General features: G+C 38.9%; 1 pseudogene; it reads right to left on the bottom strand.

The window, feature by feature from the left end:
* Positions 1-773: 773 nt before the first annotated feature.
* Positions 774-2448, bottom strand: LOC128107863 (tubulin alpha-8 chain-like; annotated as a pseudogene).
* Positions 2449-8921: the final 6473 nt, after the last annotated feature.

Below are 8921 nucleotides of genomic sequence, written 5' to 3'. Positions count from 1 at the left end.
CTTGGGTATTTCTCTCACTTCTCTCTTCCCAGTATGTATTATTCAGGGAATACATCAACCACTGACACAGACATCCTGATAGAGCTAAGAGGAACATCCTAAGCTAGTGACCAAGCTGGGAAATAGTACTAACAGCAGTGAATACTCCAAAGTAAAAGCAGTTAGAGGAAGTGAGAATGCCTCATTTGGATCCACAAAGGAGTTGGCATACAACACTTCCTGAACGCTTTATGGAAATAAGCAATAGAAGTTAAGCAGGCCATGTTTTATGACCATAATCCAATGCAAGTTGGGATTAATGAATGTTAACTTAGAACTACTAAAATCATAAACATTTTTAAAATACATGCTTATGTAAACGCTTGTGATTAGATACATAATAAACATTAAAATGAAAAGAATTTGTCTTCAGCCAAAACAGAGCAAAATATAAATCATTTTTTTCTTAAGATTATAATTGAATTACACCATTTCCCCCTTCTCTTTCCTCCCTCCAAACCCTCCCATATGCCCCTTACAACACTCCTAATTCATGGCCTCTTTTTAAAACTGTTTGAGTTGATCATAGACTTCTTTTTACATGGAAAATAAAATCTTTTTTTTCCTTAAAGCTTTTGCTTTAAGACATTATGGGGAAACCTGACAGGCATACATGGAAAAGATAGACATGATAACAGAATGAAAATAACATAATAGGAACATTGATGCCTGTCAGCTAATGTTGAAGCTGAAATTCTGAGAGTTTGATGTGCTATGGGGCTGAAAGCAATGGATTAATATTCATCTCCTTCTTTCTCACTCTCTCCTTCAAAAGACTCCATACCAACCTCTCCATAATCCTTCTCTAAGGCAGCCATGTCCTCATGGACCTCAGAGAACTCCCTTTCCTCCATGTTGTCACACACATACCAGTGCACTGAGGCACACTTGGCATACATTAGGTCAAACCTATGGTCTAGGTGCAGCCAGACTTCAGTAATAGCTATGGTGTTGCTCAGCATGCACACTGTTGTTTGTACCTTAGCCAGGACTATACCAGGCACCAGAGTGGGAGGCTGGTAATTAATACCAACCTTGGAGTGGGGCTCCAGTCCACAAACTGGATGCTGCGTTTGGTCGTTATGGTGACAATGGCAGCATTGACATCTCTGGGATTACATCACCACATGACAACAGGCAACAAGCCGTGCATGTATTTACCATGTCTGGGATCACATTTCACCATCTAGTTAGTGGGCTCAAAGCAGGCACTTGTGGTGCCTGGTACAGAAAACTGCTCATGGTAGGCTTTCTCAGCAGTGATGACAAGGCCATATGCAGCCATGAGGAAGTGGATGTGCAGGTAGGTTACCAGGTTGGTCATGAATTAGGTCAGATCCACATTCAGGGTTCCATCAAATCTGAGAGAAGCAGCGATAGATGACACAATCTGGTAAATAAGGCTGTTGAGGTAATTAGGTCAGGTGCTCAATATTGGGGTTCCTCTGATGGATGTTGTGGTAGTTTGAATGTAATTGGCCCCCATAATATCATAGGGAGTGTTATTATTAGGAGGTGTGGCCTTGTTGGAGTAGATGTAGTCTTGTTGGAGGAAGTTTGCACTGTTGGGGACAGGCGTTGACTTCTCTTTTGCTCCAACTTTGCTCAATGTGACACTCAGTCCACTTCCTGTTGCCTTCTGATCAAGATGTCGCCAGCACCATGTCTGCCTGCACACTGCCATGCTCCTCACCATGATGATATTGGACTAAACCTCTGACACTATAAGCTGCCACCTCAATTAAATATTTTCTTTATTAGAGTGGCTGTGGTCATGGTATCTCTTCACAGCAATAAAAACCCTAAGACAGATGTCATAGATGGCCTTATTGTCTATGTTGAAGGTACAATCAGAGTGCTTCAGGGTGGTGTGGATGGTAAGGATGGTATTGTAGGACTCTATGACAGGAGTGAAAACCTGGGGGACTGGGTAAATTGGGAGCTCCAGTTTAGACTTCTTTCCATCAGAAAGAAGAGAGCCACTACATCAGCAGGGAGTTGAACTCAGAGCCAGTTTTCCCACCAAAGCTGTGGAAAACTAAGAAGCCATGAAGATCTATTCACTGGTCAACTAGCTTGTGAATTTGTTCCAAGACAAGGTCATTGATCTCCTTGCCAGTGGTGTAGTGGCCATGGGTATAGTTGTGGGCAGCTGGTGAGCTACTCAGAGTGCAAGAACTGGTGTTAGGTACCAGTGTAAATTTTGTCAATAACTGTAGGGTTCAGGTATATGAACATTGCCTTGGACCCTTGCTTGCCAATCTTACTGAAGAAGGTGTTGAAGGAATCATCTCTTCTCTGGATGGTCTTGTTGTTGGGCATCCAGCCTGGAGGCAGAAGAGCTCCCCTATGGGCATTGCTGATCTGGACACTAGCCTGGTCAACATAGATGGAGATGTACTCATACATAGTAGCTACAGGTTCAGAGGTGTGGGTGACAAGCAGACATTGGGACACAGCTACCATCCCCAACAACCCAAGAGTCAAGGTAAGTAAGAAAATTCTTAAACTTGATTTGAAAATCAAGGACTTGAAAAAGCAGTAACCACAGTAGTCAAAAAGAAATGAAGATAAGACTGTGACATCAAAGGTGAAACGAATGAACAGGAGAAAAGAAGAAAATATAGGTCAAAGAAACGTATTTATTATTTTCACTTAGTTCCTCAACCTGTAACTCCCAATTCTCTGTCCTCTGCCTCTTCAGTGCTGAGATTGCAGGCATGCATTACCACAGCTAGCACAGGAAGCATCTTAAGGTGATTTCCATCGCATTATAATACCTACTTTATTTTTATAATGATGGAAACTTATGTAAAATGGTATACCTACAGAATGAACGGGGTGGGGTGGAGAGTCAGCTCAGTGGTTAAGATCACATCCCGTTCTTCCAGATGACAGAGGTACACAGGGCTCACAACTGCTTGGAATTCCAGTTCCAAGGTATCTGATGCCCTTATTGTGTCCCACCAGCACACCTGTGGCATATATTCACACACACACACACACACACACACACACACACACACACACACACACACACATTCACTCACTCTCACGAAAACTTAAAGAAAACAAATATACTGAGTAAATTTTGGTGACGACATTAAAACTATGAATATAGACAAATTTAAAAATCTGAAAAATATATTTGTAGGTAAAATGTAGAAAATTAAACAGTATGATTTTAAGTATGCTTTTTAGTCTTAAAGTCATGTGAAAAATTTGATTGGTTCAATACCAATAATGATTTTAATTTTTTTGTTATTGCATTTTTTCATTGAGAACAGCTGACTATTTTGTTATGGGAAGTTAATATTCAATTGAAAGATCTGGGGATGTAGTGAGCTGATAGAATGCTTGCTTCATATATATGCAGGAAGCCCTGATTTTGCAGCACCACATTAACCAGACACTTTGATGTAGACTTATAATTTTAACACTGGGAAGGTAGAGGCAAGAGAATCAGGAGGTCAAGACCATCTTTGGTTACACAGTGAGCTCAAAGCTAGACTGAGATACCTCTTCCTTAGGGTTCCCTGAGCTTCCCTGATCTCTGAAGAGAGGGATTGGATGGAAACACCTTGTTTAGAGCTGTGTGTTCCAAGATCTCTCTCTCTCTCTCTCTCTCTCTCTCTCTCTCTCTCTCTCTCTCTCTCTCTCTGTGTGTGTGTGTGTGTAAAATGCCTGCCTGTAGGTTTCTGTATTTATTCTCATCTGCTGCAGGAGGAATGCTCTCTGATAATTGTTAAATAAGGATTCATTCAATCTATGAGTACAGCAGAATATCATTAGAAGTCATTTCATGTTACTTTAAATTTTTTTTACCAGTACTATTTAGTTTTACCCTAGGTCTCTTGTTCTTGTTCATCCAAGAAGTGTCAGGTATGTGTTCTCATCTCATGAGTGGGCCTTTAGTCAAATAAGACATTGGTTGCTTACTCTCCCAAGGTTTGTGCCACCATTGCCTAAACATATTTTGTAGGCAGGACAAATTATGAATCAAAGATTTTGTGGTTGTATGGGTATTTATTTTTCTCATTTGCTAGCCTGCAGAGTACCTTTCTGTGTCATAGACACTAGAACATGGGGGTGAAGTTTTTATGTAGGCAAGACTTGACCTGTCCACGTTCAATTAGTTGTGTGGGTGTTGTCTTCAGCAATGGGGTCTTGCTGTCAGTTTGTGGAGAGCAACCTATTGTCTTGTCAATAGTGTGGCTTGTTTGGGGATTTCCATGGGACCCTTTGGGCAAACGACTCAATTGGATGAAACAAAGTTCTGTCATTGGAAGCTTCATTTGGTGACAAGAGATGGCTGGTAGAGTTCCATCTCCTACATAATTTGGAGACTTCATTACGATCACCTTCATATATTATAGGAGATTTCCACTGCACTAGGTTTCCATATAGTCCCTCAAATGCCCTTGAGTTCTAGCTTTCTCCCTCCTCACTTCCTTCCTCAATTCGAAGGAAGAAGTCAAAGTGTCTTTATTTGCAGATGATATGATTATATACATACATGACCCTAAAACTTCCATTGGGGAACCCCTACAATTGGTAAGCACTTTCAGCAATGTAGCTGGGTACAAAATTAACTCACAAAAATCAGTAGCCCTCCTATATACAAACAACAGATAGACTTTAGAAAGGAAAAAAAAAAACACCTATCACAATAGCTTCAAATAATATGAAATAACGTGGAGTAACTTCAACTAAGCAAGTGAAAGACTTGTATGAAAAAACTTGGTTTTCTTTGTAAACAAGTTTCTTTTATTGCTTTTGAGGCAGTGTTTCTCTTTGTAGGCCAGTCTAACTTCTAATGCATGGCAGCCCTCCTAGCACAGCCACCAAGTGTACTGAGATCACAGGCGTGAGCCGTCATGCCCAGTTTTTCAAAGCATTTTTACAGAATTTATATAACTATATTGTCCGTCTATTAAAATTAATTTGTAGAAATTCATCAACAGTAATACTATAACTTCTATAAATGTCAATTCTTCTTTTTTACCTCATGGAAATTCCTTATCCCAGGGCTGTAACCAATGGCGCAGATGGTTTAAGGTCACAACGTTCAGAGCCTGGGATAATAAGAACAGAACGTTCTTTCAGAAATTTAGTATAGAACCTGAACAAATCATGTAACCTCTTGTCCCTCAGTTTTTTTTTTTTTTTTTGTTCTGTAGGATGGGGTATTATGAGTCACAGAGTCAGTGTGAGGATTAAATGTGTTTATGTGAAATGATGTAGACCACATGGAAGAAGACACTACACTAAATATTACCTTTTTTTTTTTTTTTTTTTTTTTTTTTTGGTTTTTCGAGACAGGGTTTCTCTGTGTAGCTTTGCTCCTTTCCTGGAACTCGCTTTGGAGACCAGGCTGGCCTCTGCCTCCCGAGTGCTGGGATTAAAGGTGTGTGCCACCACGCCCGGCTCACAACATTACCTTTTTAAAATCATTATTATTGTTGATTTTTTATAATTAGTAACTTGATCAATTGCTCTCTTTTATTGTTGATCTCTTCATCTGAACTTTAGTGATTCTTTTGAAATAATATGCATGTCCCATATTCCTGATGAATATGCTTGAAATTCTTATGCTCTATCTCTTCCACTTATACCTGTGAAATTGGCAAAAATTATGAAAGTATCAGATGGGCTTGAATATTCATTCACAGGAGTTTTGGCCTTGTCTTGAATTAAGATAGCTTCTCCGTATTGATCTGTGTACTAACTTGGCTGTCCTTGATACAACTACATCCATTCCTGAGCAGCTACTTATTTGTGTGTGCGTTAGTTCTACAGTCAGCAAAACTTCATGTCCTGCGCAAAGTCCCTCTCTGCTGCTAAGTACATGATTATGTGGGAACATATACTTCCAAGCTCATGGATTAATGCTAGTACTAGGGCTTTGATTTCCAGGGATCATCTAAAACAGTCAAGTCCTAGATAAGAGAGTAAGAGCTGAAGGACATATAAAAAAGCTCTTTAGATAATTAAATTCCTGATTCTTTATAAAATAACAGTTCATATGCCACAAAAATCTATACAGAACTGTTTTATGAGAAGGAAACTTTTGTTTTGTCTGTTTACTGTAATTTTGGGGTGTGTGTGTGTGCTACATTAGCTGGAAATCCTCTGACCTATGATCAGGAGACAGTTAGAACATGGTGTTTGTATATCACAGGTGTAGTGACTGAGGCTGGAAGACAAGAAACTTGATGACTCACTTCCATGAATCCCATGTTACATATAAGGAATTATTGGGTGCAAGGAGAAGAAAATTAACAGAATAAATGAGCTCTGGAATGCCAATGCTTGTGCTGTAACAAGCATTTTTACTTAGTTTTTTGTTCTTACTTCAGATACTGGCTGCTCAAGAGCTCATTGGCCAGCAGAAATGGTCAGCCGAAACTCTTACAGGAGCCATATCTTACTTGATATCTGCTTTTTACTTTAAACTCAACTTTCTTAAGCCCTGCATGGAAAAAAAGGTCCCATGCCATTATATTATTTGATAGCCACCCAGCTACCAAATAAATCATACACAGAAAGCTTATTCTTAATTATGAATGCCCAGCCTTAGCTTGGCTTAGTTTCTAGCCAGCTTTCCTTAACTTAACTCATCCCATCTACCTTTTGCCTCTGGGCTTTTCCTTCCTTCTGTATCTTGCTCTTACTCTGTGGCCTGCTGTGTGTGTAGCTGAGTAGCTGGCCTCTGGAGCCCACCTCCTTCTCTGGCTGTTAGCCCTTAGCTCACCCCCTAGTTTTCTCCTTCTATATATACTCCCTGCCTACCAGCCCCACCTATCCTTTCTCCTGCCTTGCTATTGGCCAGTTCTTTATTAGATCATCAGGTGTTTTACACAGGCACAGCAACACAACCTCACAGAGTTAAACAATTGTAACATAAACAAGAGTAACACACCTTAAAATATTCTACTACACTGAACAGTGCCCAATATTCTGGGAAGATGGTCCTAATTAGGTTCACGAGTAAGAGTACTGTTGGGGATTAATAAATACGTTAAGGAAGATTAAAGACAAAACAAGAAAAAAAAAAGAAGTGAGCAGACAAATAGGGTATTCACTGGCAGGATACAAGGAGAAGGGGAGACTTTTTCATATACATGATATTTATGAGCTTTAATTGGGTTAAAAATGTAATTTTATTACATGTTTTCTGGTTATCTATTGAGATTGTTATTAATGTGTTTACTAAATCGAAGGAATGCTGTGGGATAATGCTTTTGTACACTGGTTTAATAAAATGCTGATTGGCCAGTAGCTAGGCAGGAAATATAGGCAGGATAAGCAGACAAGGGGAATTCTGGGAAAAGTAAGGCTGAGTCAGGAGTTGCCAGCCAGATACAGAGAAAGCAAGATGTGAAGACAGAACTGAGAAAAGGTACCAAGCCATGTGGCTAAACATAAATAAGAATTATGGGTTAATTTAAGTGTAAGAGCTAGTCAGTAATAAGCTTGAGCTAATGGCCATATAGTTTGTAAATAATATAAGGCTCTGTGTGTTTACTTGGTTCCAAGCTGCTGCAAGATTAGTGGGTGAGAGAGATTTGTTCTGACCTTGGGCCAGGCAAGATACAGGAAAACTTTTCAGCTACAAGGAATCTTTATTTTTATTTTTGAATGCAATCTAGTTAGGGATAATCTGTTTACTTATTTCTGGATGCTGTTTGGTGATATTACTTAGGTTTTGTTTCTCTATAAATATTTGTTAGATTCTGTTTTATCATTATTACTACCACAGCAGCTACTTTAAAATACTAACCCATTGCAGCTGCCATTTTCATGATTCTCTGGAATTAAACAGGAATCCCATAAACTCTTTTTTTCTTTTTTTTTTTTGAGACAGTGTTTCTCTGTGTAGCCCTGGCTATCTTGAAACTCAGTCTTTAGACTAGGCTGGCCTCAAACTCACAAAGATCTGCCCAAAGATCTGCCTGCTTCTGTTTCCTGAGTAGAGTGCTGGGATTAAAGGTATGCACCACCACTGCCCAGATGGAATAGCATAAACTTTTATGACACACTAATAAAGGCAGTTCAGTTCCCAAATTCCCTGAAATTTTGTAGAATACATCTAGATATTTGGGAAATAGATTTTATCTTTTCAATATCTTCTGCTGCTACAAATTTATTGAAATATTTCATCTTGTGTAAGTTTTGGTGTTTTTCCTAAAGACTATCCACTATGCTTATGTTCCCATATTTATACAAATCAAGTGAGCTAGACATTTTCCTAAGTGTGTCCTGTTCCTTTTTGTCTATTTTAGTCATTATTGTCTATTTTGTTTCCTGTTAATTTTCTTTATCTGCCTTACCAGAATGCCCCTCCCCCTTTTCCTTTCTAGATGGATCATTTTCAATTTTTTTCTATACATGCTATTCTAGGGTGCATATTGGCACACACATGTTTTTAGAAAGTAAATGCAGTCATTCAACACATGTGTACATTGTCCTTTGCTGTTTCACCTAATGCATTATTAATGCTTTGATTTTACTTTTAATGATCTCCTTTTGTGTTGTTTGGGAGGTAGACAGTGAAGAATAAAACCAGAAGCCCCCTTGCTGTCCTGAACCCCAAACTCTTCTTCAGTCTCATCCAGTCTTTTTTATTGTTATGCAAGAGCACATCTCCCAAGAACCATCAAAAGTTGTTAAGTGCATTCATAAAAATCTACAAAAAAGCCTACAGTATGAAAATTAAAGTAACATTGAAATTTAAAAACTGGAGATTGTGTTCCACATGTCTGGGAATTCTCTAACATAAAAGTTCAAAAACACACTCAAATATTTTTTTTGATGAACTTGTCCATGAGAATCCTTCTAGACAGTATAAGTAAGATTAATCTGGGGATTATTTTTTAAAT

Source organism: Peromyscus californicus, unplaced genomic scaffold (genome assembly GCF_007827085.1).
Source record: "Peromyscus californicus insignis strain IS unplaced genomic scaffold, ASM782708v3 Scaffold_12__1_contigs__length_115047231, whole genome shotgun sequence".
In the NCBI taxonomy this organism is placed as follows: domain Eukaryota; kingdom Metazoa; phylum Chordata; class Mammalia; order Rodentia; family Cricetidae; genus Peromyscus; species Peromyscus californicus.
Note: the sequence above shows the minus strand (reverse complement) of the source record. Positions and strands in the feature narration are given on the sequence as shown.